This window comes from Leopardus geoffroyi, chromosome B4 (genome assembly GCF_018350155.1).
Source record: "Leopardus geoffroyi isolate Oge1 chromosome B4, O.geoffroyi_Oge1_pat1.0, whole genome shotgun sequence".
Classification (NCBI taxonomy): Eukaryota; Metazoa; Chordata; class Mammalia; order Carnivora; family Felidae; genus Leopardus; species Leopardus geoffroyi.
This window is the reverse complement of record NC_059341.1, coordinates 131,973,204-131,997,708: the sequence shown is the minus strand read 5'-3', so window position 1 is coordinate 131,997,708 and position 24,505 is coordinate 131,973,204. Positions and strand designations below refer to the sequence as shown.

At 53.8% G+C, this 24,505-nt stretch overlaps 1 long non-coding RNA gene across 1 annotated transcript; it reads left to right on the top strand.

The window, feature by feature from the left end:
- Window positions 1–8,905: 8,905 nt before the first annotated feature.
- On the top strand, window positions 8,906–24,505 carry LOC123590155. The gene is made up of 5 exons (XR_006708630.1): window positions 8,906–10,667; window positions 13,333–13,461; window positions 19,759–19,836; window positions 23,492–24,161; window positions 24,408–24,505. It is a non-coding gene; the product is annotated as an uncharacterized LOC123590155 (long non-coding RNA).

Genomic DNA, 24,505 nt, shown 5'->3' with positions numbered 1-24,505 from the left:
CCAAAACCCCACCCAGGAGGGGCAGGGGACAGCTATGCACAGGCACCTGTGTCACCCTCAAGGAGGGAGACAGGGCTCTGATCCCTGCCTCAGGTTTTTTTTTTTTTTTTTTTTTTTTTTTTTGCCCTCCTCTGATACTCCCCTCAGACTGTGAGCTCCCTGGGGACAGGCAGAAAATCCTGGGGGCTGTCCTTGCCCGGAGACACCCCTAACAGCCTGCAGGGGAGCGGAGGGGCCCGACAAGTTTTCCCAGAGAAGGTGATACCTGACTTCAGCTGTAAAGGACACATCGGCAGGGGGAGGGCCGTAGGAGTGCACACGCCTGTGTCGTGTGGGGAGCCAACCCAAGCAAAGACTCAGAGCTAAGGATCCACATGGAGGAGGCAGGCGCGGCTGGCGGAAAGCCTCTGAATGCTGTCCTGGCTGGAGACGAGGGCCATATTGACACACAGGGGGAGGAGACAAGGTTTGGCTGCTCACGGAGCGCTGGGCCTCTTTCAGTGGTTCCCCGAATGCTCCTGCCACCCAGGGACGGGGTTATTTCCCCAGCTAGAGAGATGGACAGATGGGGAAACTGAGGCACAAAGAATTCCGGCACTTGTTCAGGTGGCACAGCTGTGGGACTGAGACGCCCGTCGGTCAGAGCTCAGGCTTGGAGGGGCTTTGTCCTGGAGAGAATCGGGGATGGTCTCAGGGGTGCTGCAGAGCATGGGTGAGGAAGAAGGGCAGGGATGGTGGGGAGCACAGTCAAGGGCTAGGAGAGAACTGGGCCAGGTGTTGGGGGCTTAACCTTGGCCCAGGTGTTCAGCCTTGCCCCGGCCGGGATGGGGAAGCCAGCAGGCGGCATGAGTCAGATGTGTATTTGTTTTTTGTTTTTTAACATTTATTTTTGAAAGACAGAGAGAGACAGAGCAGAAGCAGGGGTGGGGCGGAGAGAGAGGGAGGGGACACAGAATCCGAAGCAGGCTCCAGGCTCCGAGCTGTCCGCACGGAGCCCGACGCGGGGCTCGAACTCACAGACCGCGAGATCGTGACCCGAGCCGAAGTCGGTCGCTTAACCGACTGAGCCACCCAGGGGCCCTTCAGATGTGTACTTGGAAGGTCTTACTCTTAGCCAAGAATGGACTGGAAGGGCAGTGATGGAGGCAGAGACCAGTGGCCACTGTCACTAACAGCCTTAGCAATAACCTGCCTTTATTGAACATCGAATGAACCCCGGGCCTTCCAGTCTCTTACCGGCACTGTGACATTTAGTCATCGTGAGAGCCCCGTGGCGACAATCCCGCCCTCGTGTCCGCTTTGCAGAGAAGTGTAATGACTTGCCCAAAGCCTCCTGCTGTGGCAGGATGGCCATACTTCCCTGTTTGCCCAGGTCGGTCCCAGCATGATTATTAACAAGTCTTTCACTCTCGAAGGTGACCTGGTGAGACGATACATTACTTGGTGGTTCTAGTCAGAGGGTCCCCAGAACAGCTGGCCTTCAAGGAAGCAGTTTAGTGCCGTGTCAAAGGCCCTGACCTCAGATCTTGGCCCGGCGGCTTCCCAGGCATCGTGTGACTGTGGGCAAGTCACTTGGCCTCTCTGAGCCTCAAGTTTCTTCTGTCTATAAAATGGGTATAATGCCAGTGCGGGCCTCTGCTAGTTGTTGCCAGCCCGGAGATGGCTGAGAAAGCAGTCTGAGCGGAAAGGGTGACCACCCACCGTACGCTCGCTCCGTCCTCTCCAACTTCCAGCCGGGGGCAGGGGACCAGTGCCTGAGAACCTTCCTACGAGGTGCCAGCCACTCTGTCTCCACTAACTCACGGTGGAGCAATCCATGAGTCAGGAATTCTTTGCCCCACTTTACAGACGGGTAAATGGACGCTATGAGCAGCTCGAGCAGCTCTCTCCCTTCATTCAAAGCCTCTCTCCAGACTGAAATACCCTCTCCACGGAGACTGATCCAGCTCAGTGTGTCCCTCTGGAAAATGGGAGGAGTGGAGGGGTCTTGGCACCCTTGTGAAGGCTGCAGGGATGGGCAGTCCCCCATTTCCCGTGCTTTGGTCTTCCACTGATTTCTCGTGGTCCCTTTCCCTTCCCTGTGGAGGGGCGGTGGCCAGGAGCGCAGGGGTTAACCCTGGGGAGCCATAATAACCGTGTAAAATGCAGAACAAATGTCTCCCAGCTAGTCACTGGGAGCCCCTAGCTCCTCTGTCCTAGAGGAACCGGGCCCCTTCCTTCGGCCTAATCACAGAGCTCAGCTGCCCCCTCCACTCACCCCTGCAGACCGGGTGGGCTGAGGCTTAGGGCTTATGGGAAGGAGGCAGTTTCTGGGCAGGGAGACCTCTGTGGACTAGAGCAGGACACAGCTAGAGCGGGGCACTTCCCCCTTGGGGACTCAAGAATGCTACCGGCTGCCCACCCGGCTCCAGGGAGGTCTGGAGTGGGATCCTTGAGCTGAGTGAGTTGGCTTGGCCGTATCTGTCAGCCCCCATCCCGGCCTCTCCCTGGGGAGCGGAGCGGGTACCCTTTCCCTCCCGACGTCTGGGTGGGGGCCTGGGCAGTTTGAGCAGATGCTCACTGGCCCATTGGTTGGTCTTCCCTGTCTTCTCTCTCCTGAGTGTTCAGGGGTCCGTCCACCCATGGATGCAATTACCAACCCATCTTTCCACACACTACCCACACTCCTACTTATGCGTCTACTCCCCCTCTACCCATCTATTTACCTACCCATTCGTTGACCTCCTACCCACGCCCATCCAATCACCTAATTACTTCTTACTTCCGTTGACCCACTGCCTACACCCCCGTCCGTTCATTCATCCACCCCTCCACCCGTCTGTCCTCACCCATGCATCCTTCCACCCCCGTCCATTTATACGCCTATGTGTCTACCCACCCATTCCATCCGGCATTCTTTGACCCACACCCATTGGCTCACCCACCTGTCCCTTCATGTATTCACCCCTTCTTTTCCCTGTCCCTCCGATGAAGCGCTGGCCTTGACTCCCACCTGGCCTCTGTTGACCTTCACGGGTCTCTGGGCACGTCTTCCTTTCTCTCGCACTTACAGACCTCACTCACCTTCTTCAGTGGGTCACCCTTGGGCAAAACGTCCTTAAAGGCTCCTTTGAAATGTCCCCTCCTCCTGGAGATCCTCCTTCAGAGCGAGCTTCTCCTCTATACCTGCTCCAGCCTCCATATTGGTATCTGTGAATCCTCCCACGAGATGGTGAGGTCTGTACTCCTGGCGCGTTTGGGGAACGAATGGTCACGGCGTAGGAGAGGAGTCCTTGTCTAGGATTGCCGCCACCATAAGGGCAGGTGCCCTCCTCCTGGGACCACTCTAGGGAGAGTCCCTGTGGGCTAGACCCCTGGCAGGGGCTCGGACACACACAGGCATTGCAGGGGAAGGGGACAGCATTGGGTTCTCGAGGGAGTTTGTGAGGCAGATTGGTTTGTCAGCTAGGGTAGACCGGCAATGGGGCCAAGGAGACTATCGCCCACGCGATACCTGTACGACCCAGCGTGTATTTGCAAGTCACACAAACTGAGTCCAAATCCCGGCTTTGCCTCTCCCTAGCAGAGTGACCTTGGACAGGCCACTTTGCCTGGGCCTCATCTGTGTCGTCTCTGATAAGCCGTAAGTCTCACTGCCTGACCTGTAACTAATGGTCAAGAAAGGGTAGTGAGATCACTATTGTTATCATCCTCCTTTCCCCTGGAGGTGATTTCATTGAACACATATTAAGTAAATTCCCTCTGTGGGTCAGGCCCTAGGTTGAGGTACCTTGTGAGGAGGCAGCAGTGAGTAAGGAGTGTAGTTCCTACTCTCCAGAGACTTCTGGTCTGGGAGGGAAGATATAGGCCAGGATCCTGGTGGGGATGAAGGGCCAAAACAGTGGTAGAAGGGGCCAGGGAGCCAGAGGACTAATGGAGGAGGTCTAGGGAGGCTTCCTGGAGGAGGTGCTATTTGAGCTGGGCTTTGTATCTTGGGGTAAGATGCCCGCAAATGAACTGGGGAGAGGACAGGGCTCAGGAGAGTAGAAGATGAGCCGGGAAGGGTCTACTATGGAGGATGGGAGAGAGGCCTTGAACGCCGGGCCCTCTGTAGTGTGGCCTGGGCTAGCCCGGGCCACTGCTCTGCCCCCCCCCCGCCCGTGATGGCTGCCCTCAGGAGTGGGGTGCCTTGGGATCCCTGTTGGGGTTTCCTCATTAACAGACTAGATTGCAACCTAGCCCCAAGTTTTTCTCCCCTGGTTGACCTTGAGGACAGAAATGTGGTCTGAGGGAGCCAGGGGATGGAGACCCTTCTGGAAGGAAACTGCAGCCCTCCCATTCCTTCCTCTTTACAGCAGAGCCCCAAGAGTCAACACTGGGTGTGGAGTGTCAGGGTCTCAGAGGGGCTGTGGAGACACTGAGGCCCAGAGAGGGCAGGCCTTGTCACAGGGCTGCACAGCCGGTCTGCCGGAGAGCTGGCGGTCCCCGCAGCCACACACCCCGTGGCCGCCTTCAGCGTGGGTGAGCATCTGTGGAGTACCTACTGTGTGCCAGCTCCCAGCCCGATATGATGAAACAGACAGGCTCACAGACAGACAAGGCTCAGACAGAGCACAGACCTGGCAGGGTTTCCAGGAAGGCTCCCTGGAAGAGGCGGGCGGACGCGTGGAGCTGTGCGAACCCGAAGGCAGGAGAGCCAGGCTGGGTGAATCAAGTGTGTGTGCCCCACGGGGAGTCAGCTGGAGTGACAGCTGAGTAATGAGGGGAATCGGGGCCCGGCCCGGGGCTGGCGTGGGGCCGGAGGACAAGGTGATGGCAGATTAGTCCCTGGCCGCCTGGCCCCGGCTGTTTTCTGGAGGTGATGCCTGGGTGTGAGTGGGTTGTTGGGAGCAGTGGGGTCAGGATGGCAGTTAATCCCAAGGGTATTTTGGAGGGCGTGGCCGTGAGGCCCAGAGGGAGAGCGTGGCTCCCGGAGGCAGGCAGCTGTCAGGGCCGGAAACGCCTCTGGGGACGGGGCTGGCCGTATGGAACAGTTTTCTCAGCTGGACCCTTCCAGGCCAACTCCGCTCTGATTCCTTGTTCACTGCTCTACAGGGAAATGGGGGCGGGGAAGGGCCTCCTCCCCCCCCCCCGCCCCGCCCCTCTAGCCCCCCGCCCCCAGGCACGAGGCTCCCTTTCTCTGGGAGAACAGGACAAGAAGTTGCTTCGGGGACTAGGAAGGATGTAGGGTCAGTTCCTCCAGCCCCACCCCTGAGGAGGACAGTCAGGTGGATGGATGGAGGCGAGGGTGGGGGGTCTGAGGCGTCTGTCGTTGCAGGAGGCGGGGAGGGACAGGGTCAGGGCCAGGTGACCCTGTCGTCCCAGGGGCGATGGAGCCAGGTTCTCCAGAGCTGGGCCAGGCGTCCAGGAGCCTGGATGGAAAGGCAGTGAGGAGGGGTCCTCCCGGAGACCTTTGTTCTCGATGTTGGGGGCTGGGTGTGGAGAGAGGAGGGGCCAGGGGGACAGGAAAAGTATTTGAGGAGCAGAGACAATAGCCCATTCTCTGCCGTCCAGCCTGGCCCGAGAGATAGGCCCGTGGGCTGGAGGCCAGTGCTGCCTTGGCCTGACCATCTCCAGCATCCCCCCACCCCCGGCCTAGCCCAGCCCTTGGGGCTTCATGTGGCCCTGTCTGGTTGGGGCTGGGGGCTCCTTCCTCACCCTAGAGGCTCATTCCTGGGTGCGTGGGTCCATCTAATTTCTTCTAGCAAAAGCTGGCCGCCTTTGGTTGATGAAGGGCGTTCACATCCGTGGTCTACAGAGGAGAGACAGGCAACTCGTTCGTGGCACCTGCCTGTTCCCCTGGAGCTGGGAATCGAACCCGGCGGTCCTGGCTCTGAGTCTTGGGTTCGCCCAATGATTCTCCTCCCTGCCGCTGCTTCTTAGCTCCTGGTTTCTTCCTGCCTCTCCGGGATGGATGGCCAGAGGGCGATCATCAGAAGCCAGGGGAATATTAATTAAGCACCTCCTAAATGTCAGACTCGAGTTGGAGCTCCGGGCTTGGTGCTTGTGTTTGCTGTGGTCTGCGCAGCACCATTCCGCAGGCAAGGGAACAGGCCGAGGAGGTAAAGTTACTTCCTCAACCTCTCACAGCTTGGAAGTGTTCCCATTGGATTCGAGCCCACGCCTGCAGTGTCCCCAGTGCCCTGCTGCCTCGAGGGCAAAGGCTCTGAGCCCCCCAAGAGACCCTGTTCCGTCAGTCTCAGTATGTGGGAAGGAACCTCACGTGCCACACGCACATCCTCGTGGGGCTGGACATGCTCAGAAGCATCCCTGACTGATGGGTCGTACCCACTACTTTTCTGGTCCCTGGGAGCTCACCCCAAGAGGACAGCTCTGCCGGTCAAGAACTTCTCTCTGAAATGGAACAGAAATCAACTCTCTGTAACCCCTGCTCACCGTTCCTCCTTCCACCTCCTGGTGCTATACCCAGATGCCCCCAGACGTTCCCCCTTTCCAAGGCCTGGTTCCAATTAGTCCCAAGCTGCGGATCTTGGGCCAGTTCCTTGGCTTCCCCAGGCCTCAGTTTTCTCCTCTGTGAAATGGGAATAATAATGCCCGTGATCAAAGAAGATGCCTAGGGAAGGAGTTTTGCCAACACAAGACAGGGTGGGGGGGGGGGGTGTCATGACGATCACAGATGTTTAGGCTTCTTGTACTTTCCTGAGTCATTCCACGGACTCAATGGTCACACCACAGCAAGTACTCATTAAGCACCTGCTTGTTGGCCCTGGCAATGGGGCGCCACTCTCGTCTTTGAACCCAGGAATCCCTCCTCCAGCTCGCAGAGGAGAGACACAGTGGCTGGTACACTTTTATGCGCAGAATGAGCTTTATTCATTCATAAAGATTCCAACAACCTCCTCAGGGGTAAGGAGAGGATCTCATGGGTGAGGCCACTGGCCCAGAGAGGTGGAGTGACCTACCTGAGGTCCCACAGCACCTCCCTGCAGGGTGATCGATCAATTGATTCTTTTTAAGCTTTTTTTTTTTTTTTTAATATTTATTTATTTTTGAGCCAGAGGGAGACAGAGCGCGAGTGGGGGAGGGGCAGGGAGAGAGGGAGACACAGAATCCGAAACAGGCGCCAGGCTCCGAGCGGTCAGCACAGAGCCCGACGCGGGGCTCGAACCCTCAAACCGTGAGATCGTGACCTGAGCCAAAGTCCGACGCTTCACCGACTGAGCCACCCAGGCGCCCCGATTGATTCTTACCACCAGGCCGTTCCCCTGTCAGGCCTGCAGGGGTTAACTGGGCTGGCTGGTGCCCAGACCAGGAGCAGGGCGGGTGGCATGGAGAGCGAGGGATGGGGTATGGGGTATGGGTATGTAGGTCTCTGACTCCACCTCGGTGGGCAGCTTGAGCCCCTGCCAACCTCTTGTTGACTCAGCCCGCCTCTCCTCTGCCAAGGCCTCTGGCCAGAGCTCCCACGGGGAGGGTCAGGCTGCATTCTTCTCTGGCTAGAGCCTGGGGGTGTGGGGGGGGGGAGGCTGGTACCTCCTGGTGGAGTCTGTGTGCTACTCTGTGGGTGCCGGAATAGATGTTGGGGGGGGAGGTAGGGAGATGGGGGAGGTGGTCAAGGTGGGGGACCCCAGGAGCCACTGCGGGGTGAATGGACTAGCCTGGGGACCAGGCTACTTGGGCGCATGGCTCGGTTTTGCAGTGAATGAGCTAGGTGATCTCAGCAAGCCACCACCACCGTCCTGGGCCCACTCCCTGACTCAATTTCCCCATCCATCAAATGGATACAGGGATAATAAACCCTGCCTGCCCTACCTCATAGCTGTTGGGAGGCTCAAAGGGGAAAACGAGTTGGGCCAGAGTGAACGCCCTTTGTAGTCCAAGGGCCCACGCACATCGGCCGGCCAGCCTGCCATTCTCTAGGTGGAGGAAGCCAAGGGGAAGGGATTCAGGGACAGCTATCAGCCTTGGCCTGAGTCTGCCTGACATTCCTGTCTCCTCCCCATACTTTCTCCTCCCCATACTTGACATAATGACAATAACAATACCACTCGGAAGGCCAAGTGCACAGCCCTCGAGAGTCTGCAAAGTCCTCCCCTACCCATTATCTCAGGTCATTCCCGCCCCAGGGCCTTTGCACCGCTATTCCTTCGGCCCAGAACCCTCTTCCCCAAGATGAGTGAAAATTTGCCTTCTTAGCCCCCAGTCACCTCTTCCAAAGCCTACAAGACCGCTCCTCTAAATTCACTTCTGCCCCTGCCCCTGATCCCACCAGCACCCTCCTTTCTGTGCCTCTGCGTCATGTCTTGAGTGACTGCCGTGACCTTGTTCATACAGGGCCCCCCCTCCCCCTCCCCCCTCCCCCCCCCCCTGCCCCAGGACATTAAGCTCCATGAGGACAGGTCCCATGACTGTCTTGTTCGCTGCCGTGTGCGTGCGATGGCCCACAGCCTTTTGTGGTATCTATCATTGTCCCATCTTACGGGGGAGGAGCCTGATCTCAGAGAGGCTGAATAACTTGCCCAAGGCCACACAGCCTGGAGGGAGCTGGGGACTTCTTCCACAACTGCTTCACAACCGGCCCACCTGTCGCCCCCACAAGGTCGAGCCTGTGCCTCCTTCCTGACGCACAGTAGGTGCGACACACACACGCATTTTTGGTGGAATGTGGGGAGACAAGATACGCTGTCTAGAAGAACATGCCCCTGGGCTTAACACACAAATCTGGTGGCTGCCCTAGGGGGCCTCTGGGCTGACACCTTGGGCCCAGGGTGGGGGCATCCCAGGGGCCTCCTTACTCTGCCCGGCAGGCTGGCTGGCCTAGAAGTCCTCCCGGAATTGCCTCGGCAGCTGCGGGGTGGCCGGATGCCCCACCCCCAGCGCCTCTGGGCCCTGAGCCCAGGCCGCAGGCGGATCTGTGGCTGGCACGGCTCCTTCGGTTTGGGGTGGGAACACCGCAGGGATTTTAAAAATAAAGGGCCTTGAGACAGTGGCCTGGCCAAGCCAGCGATGGGGTGGGGTGGGGGCCAGACAGGGACAATGGGATGCTGAGTCTTGGGGGCTGTCCACCCACAGGGCGCAGCCGGGCCGGGGGAGCCCCTTTGTCCCCTTCCCCCAGTAGTGCTGTCCCCCAAGAGCACCCCCTCCCTGCCTATCCGAAACATAGGTGTCACATACTTTCTGCGCACCTACTATGTGCTAGGCTTCAGTGAGGGCCGGGGTGGGAAGGTCCAGCCTCTCTCTAACTGTGCTGTTTTCCCCAGGGGCAGGGGGTCCCTCTCCTCCCTATCCAACCGCAGCCTAGGGCATGTTACTTCTCGAGTGCCTACTATGTGTTCTGACCCTTCAGCCTCACTGTGCTCCTCTCTGCTCTCACACTCCCTCAGGCCTCTCCCCATCTCAGGCCATTTCTGTCTCGCTCTCTCTCCTCTGGCCCAGCTAACAGGAAGCAGCCGGAGAGGTCAAGGGCCGCTGGGCCTTCAGAGCCCGGCCACGGTACACACAGGGGCCTGTCTGCGAGGGTGGGGGGGGGGGACTTCCTGTTTATGAGAATCACAAGGACCCCTGGGGCGGTGCCTGGGACAGGACTCCCGGGCAGCAGCCCCTCTAGCCCAGACCTCAGTCCCTCCCCCGAGAGGCCCCGCGCTGCTAGCTCAGACCCAGGCCACTGCCCTCCCCCTACACTGGGGAAGGCGAGAAGGGAGGAGGAGTGAGGAGTCTTTGGAATGGCCAGGAATGTGGGAGTCCAACGTCCCGAACGTCCGCAGGAAGCATCCGTGGCTCCAGGGCACAGCCCCTTCCAAGTCTGGACGACACGCCCCATTCTCTTCCCCCAACCTAGGGCCCTCCCTTTGCTTGGATAGGGGAGGGCTGTGGGAGCCGGGAGGGAGGAGGCCAGACCCCATCTTGCCCCGCGGGGGCCACAAGACTTCAGCTCTGGCTTGACCAGCCTCTGGCAGCCACAGTCTCTCATCTGTGGGCAAGGGCCACGGGCCAGCAACTCCGTCAGCCTTCTTTTTCCTTCACCGTCTCCGGAGGGTGGGGCGGGGGCTGCCTGGAGGCTCAGGACCACTGGAGAGACCTCAGACCAAGACAAGTCTTCAACACCTCACAGAATCCCTCGATGTTCCAAGTCCCAGGTCCGAGCAGAGCACAGGTGCCGCCGGGGGTCAGGTGGAGGGGAGGAGCTGGCCAAAGTTGCCCCTCAGGAAGCAAACAGCCCTGCCCTCCTCCCCCACCAGTCAGCCTCTCCCAATCTGTCCTGTGGTTGCCCAACAGGTATCGACCCAGGGCCTGGAGATCACGGCCAGGGGAAGAGGCAGGGCAGGGAGACTGGCCCTGTCCCTCTTGCCCTCCCTCCCTAACCCAGAAGGAGGTGAGCGACACCTGTCCTCTGTCTCTGCCAGACGCCCCCTTCCCGGCCAGCTTAGAGTACCTGGAGATATGGATCCTTCAGCCACAAGGTCATGACTATTTGAGGCAGTCATCCTCTAGACAGTGGTGGGGGCACGGAGAAGCCAGCTAACCCAGAGCCGGCAGTCAGGAAGGGCTTCCTGGAGGAGGCCGCCTCTCAACATGGAAGTCTACCATCAGGCAGGAAACGGTGTGCCTGACCCAGGAACCAGCCTGGTCAAAGGCACTGCCCTTCTAGAGAGGTGCTAGCGACATGATGGAGCTGGAGAAAGGAGCAGGTGAGGGAGTGAGGGGAGATGGTGTGGGGTGGGGGGTGCCTCAAAGCCTGGACTTTCCTTGGCTCTGGAGCACCCGCATTTGCCCTCGTCCAGGAGGCGGAGGGGAGTCCGGTAAAGGAACCAGCAGGATTCGGTGTGGGTACGTGGCCATGGTGAAGAGAAGGTCCTGGAGACTGGGACTGAGACCTTGGCCTCTAGCTCTGTGAAGCCGCCCAGAGAGGCCGCAGGCTCCCGAGAGGATTGCCCCGGGGCATCTAGGCACCTTCTCAGAGGACCTGGGGCTATTGGCACGGGCCACACTGCGGCGGCGAATAGAGCCCTGGCTCTTCCTAAGTTCCAGCTCTATGACCTTGGGACCTAGGTCTCTGGCCTCAGTGTCCACCTCTGTAAAATGGGGCTAAAGAGAGAACCGGCCTCAGAAGGCCGTTGGTGGGTAGAATTAATTTAGCAAAGCACCTGGCACGAGTGAGGGCTTAGACCAGTTTACGAATAGTGGTATTACTAATTGGAAACAAGAGAAAGTTGGTTTTCCCCCAAGGACAGGATGACAGGTGGGAGGAAGGTGTATTAACCAGAAGCATCTTCAAAAAGTGACTTGACTTCCCAACTCTTTTGCGATTCCAGACTTGGCTGATTCAAGGAACCCCTGGGGCCCTTATTAAAGATATCAGCTTCCCACCCCCGGACTCTGAGCTGGCAGGTGGGGGGGGGGGGAGGAGGGGGACAAGTCTCAGGATTTATAAGGAGGCCCCAGGCCTGAGCTTCTCCCAGACAGGTGTGGGGAGCATTCCTCTCTGATGACAAGGATTCACTCCACAGGCTTCATTCTTGGGAAGGGAGTCCTTCAAAAGACCCTTTAAAAAAATTTTTTTTTTCAACGTTTATTTATTTTTGGGACAGAGAGAGACAGAGCATGAACGGGGGAGGGGCAGAGAGAGAGGGAGACACAAAATCGGAAACAGGTTCCAGGCTCTGAGCCATCAGCCCAGAGCCCGACGCGGGGCTCGAACTCACGGACCGCGAGATCGTGACCTGGCTGAAGTCGGACGCCTAACCGACTGCGCCACCCAGGCGCCCCCAAAAGACCCTTTAAAAAACAGCTACAGTTTGGAGAGTATCGCATCACCGGCTCTAAACCCTTTCTGTGTTATTCATAGGAGTCTCACAACAATCCTGTGAGGTGTAGGTACTTAGAATCGCTCCCATCTTATTGACCTGCCTCGAGCCCCTGGAACACTTGACAAGCGGCTTCTAGACTCTTGGCGTAGGAGCTGGGAACCCCTCCTTTGTCCTTTTAAGAGTAGGACCTTTGCATCAAGAAATGGCTGGTCTTGCTTTAAACCCCTCTGGCAGGCGGAGAGCTGGAATGCAGCTTCCCGTGTCCTCCTTACTTCCTATGGGTGCTCCGCAGTTCCTTCTCCCTGAGGTGGGTTCCCTACCTCTCCAATGGGAGTGCGGCACCTCCCTGGGTGTCATCAGTGAGTCGCCAGCCCCGGGATGGGAAACGGGTTTGCAAGTGTTCTGGTTGTAGGTTCCCTGGAACCTGGGAGTGGCCGAGTGGGGGTGAGGAGCGGGGACAGTCTAGGAACTGCTCAAAGTCACCTGCATCCAGGGCTAGGCCCTTTCCACCTAGCGTCGCCCAGGCTACAGAGGCTCAGGAGGTCACTCGCACAGTGATGAGGGGGCTGCGGGTGGCAGGGGTAGGATTAGGGGAGGTGGATGGGGCACCTGGTTTCTCCCTTCCTGCCCGACACCCCAACAGGCCCTGGCTGGTGACTGTTAGTGATTCACCAGCTTTAAGCTCTAGTTTCGTCTGTGATCAGGAAACGGGCCACTAGAGAGCCTGGGGCGTTTTCTGGAGAGCCCAGTGCCCTCCCAGAAACCAGGGGAGGGGGGTTGGAGGAGGGAGAGTGGGAGGGAGAAGGCGAAAGTTCTGGCTCCAGAGATTTGCATAACTTATTCTTGTCTTTGAGGAGGGTGAAAAATTCCCAGGACCTGGAAACCATTCAGTGGCTCACTCCTCCCTTCTGGTTTATTGAAGCCCTTACCCCGCACTGGTTACCGCGGGCCTAGGGAAGCAAAGAAGGTTTTTGGGTGCTTCCTGGTGGGGTGACCACCGCGTCATCGGGTCCCTCCCGCTCAGTGCCGTGAGGGGTGTGCGCACAAAGTCCAGAAGCCACGGAGGGGACAGCGATTAATCTGGGGTGGGGGGCCACGGGGTGAATAAAGGGAGGCTTCAACAGTGTGTTCAACAGCTCTGAGGCCCCCACCGGGAGGAATGACAGCGCAGACCTCTGCCATTTCTGATCTCTTCTTCCGTCTGGGCCTCAGTTTTCCCACCTGTGACGTGGACACAGTAATGGTGCTTTTTCTCCCGGGGTTGTTATGAGAACTCCAAGGGTCCACACGTAGAAAGCACTTAGATGGGCACCTCGTGGGTGGTCAGTCCGAAGATGTTTTAGCTGTCGTCGCTGCAGACTGGTGGGTATTGCAGAGAACGTGGGTCAGAGCATTCCTGTTATACAGGGAGGGGGCCTCCCAGGGCACTGCTTATGCCAAGGCGCAGAGGCAAGTAGCACAAGGGCATGTTAGACATCGCCGGGGTGGGGTGCGAGGTGGGGAGAGGCATGTGAAGTACCTTTTTCCCTTTGGGCATCATCCTTAGGGCAGCGGGGAGCTATGGAAGGCTTTTGAGCAGCGGAGGGATAAGATAGGTCGAAGCACCAAGAGCGTTGATAGACTGGAGGACCCGCTTGGGGCAGGAAGACCAGCGAGGAGGTGGCACAAAGGTCTGGTAAGAGATGGGGAGGCCTGAGCTAAGGCAGTAGGTGGGGGGGGGGGGGGGGGATGGAGAAGGCAGGAGATGAAGGTGGGGGACCCATAGCTGAGCTGGCTGTGATGATACATGGGTGAGTAGGCACAGTGGCTGAGGGGAATGGAGGGGAGCCCAGCTGTGCTGGGAGTCAGGATACACGAATATACTTAGGAGAGGATGTTTGGGGAGGGCTTTGAAGGGTGTATAGGAGTTCTACAGGGGACCCAGAGGGAAGGGCACCCTAGACAGAGCACCAGCGAAAGCAAAAGTGTAGAGGTATGAAAGAACCCATGTTTGGAAAGCAGTGGGTAGGTTGGAGTTGGGATCTGGGGAGCAAATAGTGGGGTCAGAAGTGGGGGGGGGGGCTCGGGTACCATCCTGTAGGCTACTGGGGGTGGGATCCGCAGGCCGAGCAGCAGGGGGAGATTTTAAACATCCGTCTTGGGGCGCCTGGGTGGCTCAGTCGGTTGGGCGTCCGACTTCGGCTCAGGTCACGATCTCACAGTTCGTGAGTTCGAGCCCCACATCGGGCTCTGGGCTGACAGCTCAGAGCCTGGAGCCTGTTTCGGATTCTGTGTCTCCCTCTCTCTCTGCCCCTCCCCAGCTCATGCTCTGTCTCTCTCTGTCTCAAAAATAAATAAACATTAAACAAAAATTAAAAAACAAAACAAAACATCCGTGTTAATTTCCTGGGGCTGTTATAACAAATGGCCACAAACGAGGGTGGCTTGAAACAGAATTGAACCCTCTCACAGTTCTGGAGGCCAGAAGTCTAAAATCAAAATGCCGGCCGGGCTGTGCTCCAACCGAAGGCGCCAGGGAAGAATCCTTCCTTCCTTCTTCCAGCTCTGGCGGCCTCCTTGGCTAGTGGCCGCACCCCTCCAATCTCTGTTCCCACACGGTCGGTGTCAGCTCTCGCAAGGACGCTTGTCATTGGTTTTGGACAATCCAAGATAATCTCATCTCTAGATCCTTATCTTGATAACATCTGCCAAGATTCTGCCTCTAAATGAGCTCACAGTCACAGGTTCCAGGCGGGACCTATCTTTTCGGGGGCCACCACTCAACCCGCGGGCAAAACCCTAAACAAGATCCAAATGGATCGTCTTTCCCCTTCTCCCTCCTTCCGGGGAGGCCAAGCCCTCCCGCCCTGCCTCCTTGAGCAGAGCCACCCTCCGTCGCTCCCCCCTTCCACCCCCAGGGCCCAGAAGTGCGCGATCGCGTGAGTCCACGCGGATTCTCCCCCTCACCCCCCCTCCCCCCTGCTCTCCGTCCCTGCAGGAGCCAACGCCCTGGAGGCTGGGACCTCGCGGGACGCGCGGGGGGAGGGCGCCACCTTGCGCCCCTTTCGGAGCAGTGCGGACGGAGGCTCCAGCCGGGTCCCCGCCCCGCCGTCGGCTAGTGGCGGCCACTTACAGAGCTCCTGCTGTCCGCGGCCGCTCCGCCCCCCGTCCATCGGTTCTGCCCGCATCAGTAGGAAGTGGGGGTTGTTACCGCCACTTTTCAGGCTAGCGGACCCCGGCCCAGAGGTCACACAACCTTCCACCCCCGTCTGACTCCAAAGCCGCAGCCGCTATCCACAAGCGGAAGCTAAACCTGAGCTCGGGACGGGGGCGGACGGGGCCGAGCTGGGCTGCAGCCTTCTCCTTGGGTCTCTGTTTCTCTATCCGCAAAGGGGGTCCGGGTGCACGTGTGAGCACCCTCCCCCTCCCGGGGCTCAGGCGGCCCCCTGCAGTTCTCTGATCCCGACCGAATCCCCCCCAAAACTCAGAGCTCAGCCTTTCCCTGAGGTACCCTGTTGGACTTTGCAACTTTTTTTTTTTTTTTTAGGTGTCCATTGTTTTTTTTTCTGTAAATACTTCCAAGTGTGTGCGGACTAGCTTACTAGTTTTGAAAATATACTTGAGCAAACTTCACGCAGGCCTCCAGCTCCCCACCCCCCGCAAAGGCAGTGACGGCAGCTTCTTCCACTCTCTTCGGGGGATTACAGACGTGCACGTAGACACGCCCACGCGCGTATATTCGCCGCCGCCCCTCCTGCTCTAAACGCACGGTGGCCACGCAATATACCTTGTGCATTTACTTTTGTCACTTAATTACATGTCTGCATTTGATCCATGCTACTACATAAAGTCTGTTTGGGGTACAATTTCCTTTTTTTTTTTTTTTTTTTTTTTTTTTTTTTGCTTTTAAGTTTATTTATTTTGAGACAGAGAGAGCTGGCGAGCAAGGGAGGGGCAGAGAGAGAGGAAGAGAGAATCCCAAGCAGGCTCTGCGCTGTGGGCAGGGAGCCCGAGGTGGGGCTCGATCCCACCAACTGTGAGATCAGGACCTGAGCTGAAGTCCGGCGCTTAGTGGACTGAGCCACCCAGGCGCCCCACAAGTAGAAACTTTTTACTGTATATGTGTATTGCAAATATCCTCTCCCACTTTGTGGGTTGTCTTTTAACTCTTCTAAAGTATATATATATATATATATATATATATATATATATATATATATATTTTTTTTTTTTTTTAATTTTATTTTTTAACGTTTATTTATTTTTGAGACAGAGAGAGACAGAGCGTGAACAGGGGAGGGGCAGAGAGAGAGGGAGACACAGAATTTGAAACAGGCTCCAGGCTCTGAGCTGTCAGCACAGAGCCTGACGCGGGGCTCGAACTCACAGACCATGAGATCATGCCCTGAGCCGAAGTCGGACGCTTAACCGACTGAGCCACCCAGGCACCCCATAAAGTATATTTTTTTATTGAACGTATTTCTTCACTTTAATATAGTCTATATATCTATATTTAAATTTTTTGTTTTTTTAATGTTTTTTTTTTTTTTTTATTTATTTTTGAGCAAGAGAGACAGAATATGAGCAGGGGAGGAGCAGAGAGGAGACACAGAATCCATGAAGCAAGCTCCAGGCTCCGAGCTGTCAGCACAGAGCCTGACGTGGGGCTCGAACCCATGAACCACGAGATCATGACCTGAGCCAAAGTCGGATGCTAAACTGACTGAGCCACCCAGGTGCCCCTATATATATCTATATATTTTAATGGCTAGTGCTTTTGTTTTCGGTTTAAGAAACCTCTGCCTGTTCTAAGATCGTGAAGATGTTCTCTTGTATTTTCTTCTCAGGCTTTATTGTTTGAATCTTTCTCACTTAGGTGTAGAGTTTATTTCTGTTTATGGTGTGAGGTAGGGGTTGTGGTAGGCTTAAAAGTGGGCTCCCAAAGACGTGCACATCCTAACCCCTGCAACCTATTACCTTATATGACAAAGTGTTTGTAGATACGATTAAGTTAAGGATTTTGAGATAGGGAGATTATCCTGGATTATGTAGTTGGGCCCTAAATACAACCACATGTATCCTTCTAAGAGGAGGGCAGAGGGAGATTTCACACACACACACACACACACACAGAGTCACGTTTTCCCCAATTCTGTCCAGTTGACCCAGCACTGTTTACTGAAAAGATCATCTTTCTGCACTGCAGTGACATTTTGTCATAGATCAAGTGTGTGTTGTTTCTGGACTCTGTTCTGTTCCATTAGTCTGTTTGTTTGTTCTTGTACCAACACCACACGGCCTGAGTTTCTATACTTAAAATAGTTCTTGTTATCTGGTATAGTAAGTTCTCCAGTTTTGTCCTTTCTTTTCTTTTTTTTCTTTTTTAGAGAAAGAGAGAGCAACAGGGGAGAAGGGCAGAGGGAGAGAGAGAGAGAGAGAATCTCAAGCAGGCTCCTTGCTCAGCCTGGAGCCCACTGTGGGGCTCGATCCCATGACCGCAAGATCATGACCTGAGCTGGAAGTTGGCTGCTTAACTGAGTGAGCCATCCAGGTGTCCCTTGTTCTTTATTTTTGTATTTTAGGGAAAACACTTTTGCTTTGCATCTCCATATAAGTTTTGGAATCAGCTTTTTAATTTCAGGGGAAAAAAACTGCTTGGGATTTTGACTGGGATTTCGTTGAAACTGTAATTTGAAAAGAATCAATATGTTTACAATATTGAGTCTTCTCATCCATAAAAATGATATATCCCTCGATTTATTCAGGTCTTATTTTTTTTAACTTTAATGTTTATTTTTGAGAGAGAGAGATAGAGAGAGGGAGAGAGAGAGTGATCAGGGGAGGGGCAGAGAGAGAGGGAGACACAGAATCCGAAGCAGGCTCCAGGCTCTGAGCTGTCAGCACGGAGCCTGACGCGGGGCTCGAACCCACGAACCGCGAGATCATGACCTGAGCCGAAGTCAGAGGCTTAACCAACTGAGCCACCCAGGCGCCCCTATTTGGGTCTTATTTAATTCCGGTTTGTTTAGATCTTATTGTAACGACACAAAATTGTTCTTTAAAAATGAGAAATTGAGATATAATTCACATACCGTAAAACTCACCATTTTGAAGTGTACAATTTAGTGGCTTTTTAGTACATTTACGAAGTTATAAAGTCCTCACCACCAATTCTCGAATATTACTGACATTCCCCAGAGAAACTCCATACCCAGTAACGGTCATTCCTTATTGTCCCCATCCCCCGCATTTGACAACCACTGGAACCTTCTGTCTCTATGGCTTTGCTTCTCCTGGCCGTTTTGTATACACGGAATCACACAACGAATGACCTTTTGCGTCTCGTTTCTTTCACTTAGCATAACGTCCTCAAGGTTCATTCACGTTGTAGCCTGCGTCAGGACTTCATTCCTTTTGGTGGCTGAATAATATTTAATTGTACGAATATACACATTTTGTTCATTCGCGAATCAGTTGATGGACATTTAGGTTGTTTCCACTTTGGGGCGATTATAAATAGCGCTGCGGTGAACATCACGTGTAAATCTGTGTGTGGGCAGATCTTTTCAATTCTCCTGGGTATTTGATACCTGGGAGTGAAAATTGTTGGGTCATATGGTAACTCTACCTTTAAAGTTTTGAGAACTTGCTAAACTCTTTTCCAACGTGGCTGCCCCTTTTTGCCTTCAGCAGTGTGAGAGAGGGGGTTCTAATTTCTCCGCATCCTGGCCGACCCTTAGTACTGTTTGTCATTTTGATTACCGCTATCCTAGTGGCCGTGAAATGGAATCTCACTGTGGTTTTTTTTTTTTAGCATTCCGCGGTGGTTTTTCAAGGGGCCGTCACAGAGGCCGCACGCTCCCTAGGCAGCAAGAGGGGCCCCGCCAAGCTCCTGCCCTGAGAACCCCACTCAGCCTCAAGCCGCCGTAGCTTTGAACTGTGTCTGCGAATCGACGCTTTGTCTGGATTTGGTGCGTCTATTAGCAAGATGTGTCCTAAGGTATCAGCAAAGCTTAAGAGAGGTTGTTTTTTGGGCCTGGGAATGCTAAAAAATGTTTCCGTATAAACGAAGGGTAATTGTTGTTCGCTTTATAGCATTTCAGCTTACAAAAGTTTCATAGGAACACTTGCGGATAGCAGGAACCTGTATTTCTAGGAAGTTGATGTTTTTGACGCTCCCATAGATGGTTTGGTTTAATTCTCTAACATAGATTTTATTTTCTGTAGAGTGGTTTTAGGCTCACAGCAAAACTGAGTGGAAAGTTCAGAGAGTTTCCACGTGTTTCTTACATGCAGAGCTCCCCCCACTGTCAACATCCCGGTTTATGGAGCAAGGAAACTACGTTGACACATTGTTACCAGAGTCCGTGGTTTACATTAGGGTTTGCTCACGGTGTTGAACGTTCTATGGGCTTGGACGAATGTGAGATGATACGTGTCCGTTATCACGTACCCCACAGAACAGTCCTCACTGTCCTAAAAATCCTCTGTGCTCGTCTATTCATCCCTCCTTCCCCTGCCCCCGTCCCAGGAAACCACGGATCTTTTTGCTGTCCCCACAGTTTTGCTTTTTTTCCAGAGTGCCGTAGACTTAGAATCCTATAGTATGTAGTCTTTGGTTTCTTTCATCTAGTAATATGTATTCGTGTTTTTCATGGCTTGATGGCTCGTTTGTGTTTGGCATTGAAAAATATTCCATTGTGTGGCTATGCCACGGTTTATTTACTCATTGACTTACCGAAGGGCATTTTGTAACGTTTTTTTTTTTTTTTTTATTTTTGAGACAGAGAGAGACAGAGCATGAACGGGGGAGGGACAGAGAGAGAGGGAGACACAGAATCAGAAGCAGGCTCCAGGCTCTGAGCCATCAGCCCAGAGCCCGACGTGGGGCTCAAACTAACGGACTGTGAGATCCTGACCTGAGCCGAAGTCGGACGCTCAACCGACCGAGCCACCCAGGCGCCCCCTGAAGGGCATTTTGGTTGCTTCCAAGTTTTGGCAATGGTGAATGGAGCTGCGCAGACATCCATGCTCAGGTTTTCGTGTGGACTCACGTTTTCAACTCCTCTCGGTAAATACCCAGGAGTGCTACCGCTGGGTCTTATGGTAAAATTGTGTTTCATTTTCTTAGAAACGGCCAAACTGTGTTCCCAAGTAGCTGTAGCATTTTGCGTTCCCACCAACCGCGAAAGAGCGTTCCTGTTGCTCTACGTTCTTATCAACGTTTGGTGTTGTCAGTGTTTTAGATTTTGGCCCCTCTAATGGGTGGGTAATCTCATTATTGTTTTATTTATTTAAAAAAAAATTTTTTTTTTCAACGTTTATTTATTTTTGGGACAGAGAGAGACAGAGCATGAACGGGGGAGGGGCAGAGAGAGAGGGAGACACAGAATCGGAAACAGGCTCCAGGCTCTGAGCCATCAGCCCAGAGCCCGACGCGGGGCTCGAACTCACGGACCGCGAGATCGTGACCTGGCTGAAGTCGGACGCTTAACCGACTGCACCACCCAGGCGCCCCTCATTATTGTTTTAATGTGCCGTTCCATGCTATATGCTGAGCATCTTTAAAAAAAATTTTTTTTAACGTTTATTTATTTTTGAGAGACAGAGAGAGATTGAGAGCAGGGGAGGGGGCAGAGAGAGAGAGGGAGACACAGAATCGGAAGCGGGCTCCAGGCTCCGAGCTGCCCGGGGCAGAGCCCGATGCGGGGCTCGAACTCATGGACCGTGAGATCATGATCTGAGCTGAAGGTGGACGCTCAACCAACTGAGCCACCCGGGCGTCCTGATGCGCATCTTTTTTAAAAAAAATAATTTTACTTCTTGTTTGTTTTTAAATATCTTGGAGTAATTAATATCCGTATTAATTAATTAATATATTAATCCATATTAATTAATTAAGCAATTAATTAGTATATGTAGCTCTGCTCCACCTTCAATTTTTTAAAATGTTTATTATTTAAAAAATTATTTTGAGTTTATGTATTTATTTTGAGAGAGAGAGAGAGAGAGACAGAGCACGAGTGGGGTAGGGGCTGAGAGAGAGGGAGAGAGAATCCCAAGCAGGCTCTGCACTGTCAGCAGAGATCCTGATGTGGGGCTCGAACTCACCAACCGTGAGATCATGACCCGAGCCACAGTTGGACATTCAACTGACTGAGCCACGCAGGTGCCCCGAGTTTATTTATTTATTTAAATATTTATTTATTTATTTTGAGAGAGAGAGAGAGGGAGGGCGCGTGAGCAAGGGGAGGGGCAGAGAGAGAGAGAGAGAGAGAGAGAATCCCAAGCAGGCTCCGTGTCAGCGCTAAGCCTGATGTGGGGCTCGATCTCGTGAACCGTGAGATCATGACCTGAGCTGAAATCAAGGGTCAGACGCTTAACCGATTGAGCCACCCAGATACCCCAAGTTAATAAATTTTTTTTTTAGTAACCTCTACACCCCACCTGGGGCTCGAACTCATGACCTAGAGATCAAGAGTCACATGCTCTTCCAGCTGAGCCAGCCAGGCGCCCCAGGAACATCTTTTCATGCGTTTCTTTGTCAGCTGTACGTCTTCTTTGGCAGTGTCTGTTCAGATCTTTTGTCCCTCCTCCCCGCCTCTTTTTTTTTTTTTTTTTTTTTTTTTTTAGTTTTCATTTGAATAATCTCTACACCCAACGTGGGGCTGTAACTCATGACCCCAAGATCAAGAGTCCACCGACTGAGCTGACCAGGTGTCCCTGCCCCCCCTTTTTAAGTTGGGCTGTCTGTTTTCTTTTTGTTGAGTTTTAAGAGTTTTGTATAGTTTGGATACCAGTCTTTTATCGGATATGCCTTTAGGACTATTTTCTCCCAGTTTGTGGCTTGTCTTCTGATTCTCTTGATGTCTTTTGCAGAGCACACGTTTTAAATTTTAATGAAGTAACACCTTGGAGTAATCACTTCTCTCATGGATTGTACCTTTGGTGTTGTATCTAAAAAGTCATCACCGAACCCAAGGCTGTCTAGATTTTCTCCTATCCTATCCTCTGGGCGTCTAATGGTTTCAGTTTAAAAATGTTTTATATTTGTGGCAAGTGGACAGAAATGTAAGGTGATTTTGTATATTGACCCCATCTTAGTGACTTTGCTAAATTCACATAAAGTTGTTGAAAGATGTGTTGAAGTCTCCTTCCATGACTGTAGTTCGTCTGGTCCTCCTGTTAGTGCCATTAAGGTTTTTTTTTCTTTTTCTTTTTGAGTTGGTTTTTTATTTTGAGAGAGAGAGAGAGAGAGAGAGAGAGCGCGCGAGAGAGTGCGAGTGTAGCGGGGGAGGGGCAGAGAGAGAGAGAGAGAGAGAGAGAGAATCTCAAGCGGACTCTGCATTGTCAGCACAGAGCTGGATGCAGGGCTCGATCCCACAAACCGTGAGATCATGACCTGAGCCAAACTCAAGAGTCAGACCTTTAACCGACTGAGCCACCCACGTGCCCCAAGTTGTTGTTGTTTTTTTTTCTTCCAACGAGGTATTTTCTTTTTCTCTTTTCCTTTCCTTTCTTTTCTTTTCTTTTTTCTTTTCTTTTCTTTTCTTTTCTTTTCCTTTCCTTTCCTTTCCTTTCCTTTCCTTTCCTTTCCTTTCTTTTCTTTTCTTCCTAAGTAATCTCTACAGCCAGCATGGGGCTGGAACTCACAACCCTGAGATCTAGAGTCGCACGTTCCACCCACTGAGCCTGCCGGGCGCCCCAGTTCCATTAAGTTTTGCTTCTATTTTGAAGCTCTGCCCCTGGGCGCATATAAATTTGAGATGATGATATCTTCCTGACTGAGATGTCCCGTTTATCTCTAGTCATGATTCTTATCTAAAAAAAAAAAAATTTTTTTTTAATGTTTACTTATTTTTGAGAGGGACGGAGTGTGAGTGGGCGAGGGGCAGAAAGTGAGGGAGGCACAGAATCCGAAGCAGGCTCCAGGCTCCGAGCCGTCTGCACAGAGCCCGACGCAGGGCTCGAACCCACAAACCCGCAAGATCAAGACCTGAGTCGCAGTTGGACACTCAACCGACTGAGCCACCCAGGGGCCCCTGTGTTCTTATGTTTAAATCGTATTTATTGTAGGTATGTATGTATGTCCTTATTTATAGCGCGAGCAGGGGAGGGGCAGAGACAGAGGGAGAGAGAGAATCCCAAGCAGGCGCTGCGCTGTCCTTGCAGAGCCCAACGCGGGGCTCGATCCCCAAATCAAGATCTGGACACTCAATAGGTTGAACCATCCAGGCGCCCTGAAATTGTGTCTCTTGTAAGCAGCATGTCTTTGGGTGGGTTATTTGTATCCAGTCGGCCATTCTCATCTCTCCCTTGGAATATTTGGAGTGATGGAAAAAAAAAAAAAAACAACAACAACTACATATTTCAATTTAATCAGAATGAACCGACTCTTTGAGGTGGAAGATGGAATGACCCTTGCCCTTGAACCCGCTCCCCTCCTTCCCGCTTCCCAGTTAATTTTGTTTGTATTATTTTTGCTCTGTTGGCGTTTATAACAGAATTTATAACAAATGAATTTTGTGTGTGTGTGTGTGTTTCCGCCGTAACCTCTTCCCTTGTTTAGTTTTAATTCTATACTGAAGTGCATTTCAGGCTGGCCCCAGTCCCCACAGCTTCTCCATTTCTGAGCTCATTTCTTTAGCGACGTCCCTGGGGTGACTAGGGTCGCGATTGTCCCGCAGCGTTTGCTTTCGCTTTACGTCTCCTTTCATTTGTCTTAGGAACTGGCTCGTGGTGAGACTTCACTCGAAAAAGTGGTTTCCACTTCACCTCCAGGGGGGTGGCTAGAATTAAACTTACTGCCGCCTGTGTTGGTGGGGATGTGGAACTCACTCGTGTGGCAAGACGGCCTGGCGGGTGGCCGGGGGCGGAACAGAGGCTCCCCCCCCCCCCCCCCCCCCCCCGTGACCGAGCAAGCCCACCCTCGAGTAGGAATCCGGCAGAAGTGCCTGGATGCGTGTAGCGCGGGAAGTGGCCCCGAATGTCCACAGCGGCAGCCGTCAGACAGCGCCCCCAAGGGGATCTACCGCGATGCGCGCTCCACGGTGTAGTCCCACGAGGGAATTCTCTTCCGGAGCAAGAACAATCTACAGGCGCATGTGCCCGCATGGAAGGTTCTCTCTGACACCCGGTGACTGAAAGACTCCAGGACTCCAGGGACTAAAGAGCAGACGCCCGGTGTTTCCATTCGCGTGAAGGACAAAAATCGTTGGAACGAATCCCTGGTGATGGACGACGGAAGAGTTGTTGCCTCTGGAGGTGGTCTTGACCGGGCCATTGGAAACGCTCCGTCTCTTGGTTTGGGTCGTGGTCACCTGGGTGAACACCTAAGGGAAAAATCGACTGAGTGTTTGCTCAGGATCTGTGCCCCTTAGTGTGTTTTATACCTCAGTAAGCAATCTCTGCCTCCATCGTGGGCTTTGAACTCACAACCCTGGGATCAAGAGCCAGATGCTCCTCTGAATGTTACCAGTCCTTCGTCGAGAGGTGCAGTCCGTGCTCTGTGCCCGTCCCCCCACCGCCCCGTACCTGGGTGAACTTGTGACTGCTCTGACCAGCGGAGGGTGACCGAAGGGACACTGGCTGACTTCCAAGGCTAGGTCGTAACGTGTGATGGTTTCCCCTGACGCTCTTTAGACCTGCGTCTTTGGAACCACCATGTAGGAAGCTGGCTGTCCGGAAGCCACCGTGCTGTGGAGACAGACTGTGCAGGGAGACCGCAGGTGGAGACGCCC